The following is a 1,547-nucleotide window of genomic DNA, read 5'->3' on the forward strand; positions in this document are numbered from 1 at the left end:
GCCTCTCCAGAGGGGAAGCTCTTCGCCAGCTTCCGCCTCTCCAGAGGTGAGGACCACCGGCTTTACTCTCCTGCGGGGCCCGCTCTGCCCAACAGCCTTATTTAAGGTAACGACTTACTGATCTCAGCCAAGAATTTAAAGCATTTGGCTTATGAGGCTGAGTCCGTTTGGGCTGTCCGGAAGCTGATGCCAGACCTCACCGGGGGTCCCTCAAATCACAACAATCATAATAATAGCAAATATTTATTGAGTACTCACTATGGGCTCTAAATCCATTATCTCACTCTTCGACCCTGGGTGACATAAAGGGTTTTTGTTTTGTTCGGTTTTTGTTTTCTGTTTTTTAAGTTGTCCAAGGTTACATAAGGCTGTCTGACAAGAGCGCACACTTAGAACCTCCCTGCTGTTCTCCTGGAGAAGCAATATTAAAATCTCAGCAATATTCATCAGAAATAGCAAAATGATGAATCAGAACTTCTTCAGTCATTCAGGGTGCCAGGACCATGCGTGCGTGTGTGTGTGTGTGTGTGTGTGTGTGTGTGTGTCAGTGACCAAAATGTTAACGTTTTCTATTACGGTAATGCATTTTGGATAAGAAGGTCTCTCTATGAAGGACTTAGTTCACACTGAGCTACCTGAGAAGAGCCTCCGATTTTATCTTCATAGAATCTTTCTAAAATCGGAGGTAACATGATGTAGACAAGACAAACTTTTTTTCACTGTGAAACCTTTTCTTCAAATAAAATCCTATCCTTAGACTAAATATAAAAATAATTATACAGAGGCGCCTGGGTGGCTCAGTTGGTTGAGTGACTCCTGATTTTGGCTCAGGTCATGATCTCAGGGTCGTCACATGGAGCCCCACATCGGGCTCCACGCTCAGCACAGAGTCTGCTTGTCCCTCTCCCTCCCCTGCTTGTGCATGCCTGTGCTCTCTCTCCCTCTCTCTTTCTCTCTCAAATAAATAAATAAATAAAATCTTTAAAATATATATATTAATTATACAAAGGTGAGCCGCTCAGACCTCCACGAGCTCATCCATTTCTGGTGTCTGTGGCTCTAAGACACCACACACAGCCCGTTGGGCACTCAGAGTAGTGGAGCTCCTGGTGAACGGTGTTAGGAGATCCAGATTTGAACTCTTCTTCTGCCATTTGTACTCATGTGAGCCTCACTGAACCTTCATGCAGTCATTGCTCCCATCAGGTAGCTGTGCTTCCCCACAGTTCTCTAGAAAATTAAAGTGGATTCTATTGAGCTTTCCTAAAAGGAATCTTCTTACAGTCCATTTGTGCAAAGCAGAAGGCCTTGCCTTACTAGACTTCTGACCACACCTCCCTGTCTTGAGCTGGTGTAAATAGCCAATCCCCAAGATGAGATTTTACCTCTGAAAATGGCCTTTCTGAATCCCAGTGGCAATGAGGGAGGCCGTTGCAAAGTTTCTCCAAATGACTCTTTCCCATGGAGACCCAGAGTGGCAGCAAGAAACTAGGGAAATCAGAGGTTGAACAAGGTTCTAAGGGTTTTAAGGGGGACCAGTGCAAGAC

Source organism: Neomonachus schauinslandi, chromosome 7 (assembly GCF_002201575.2).
Source record: "Neomonachus schauinslandi chromosome 7, ASM220157v2, whole genome shotgun sequence".
NCBI lineage: Eukaryota > Metazoa > Chordata > Mammalia > Carnivora > Phocidae > Neomonachus > Neomonachus schauinslandi.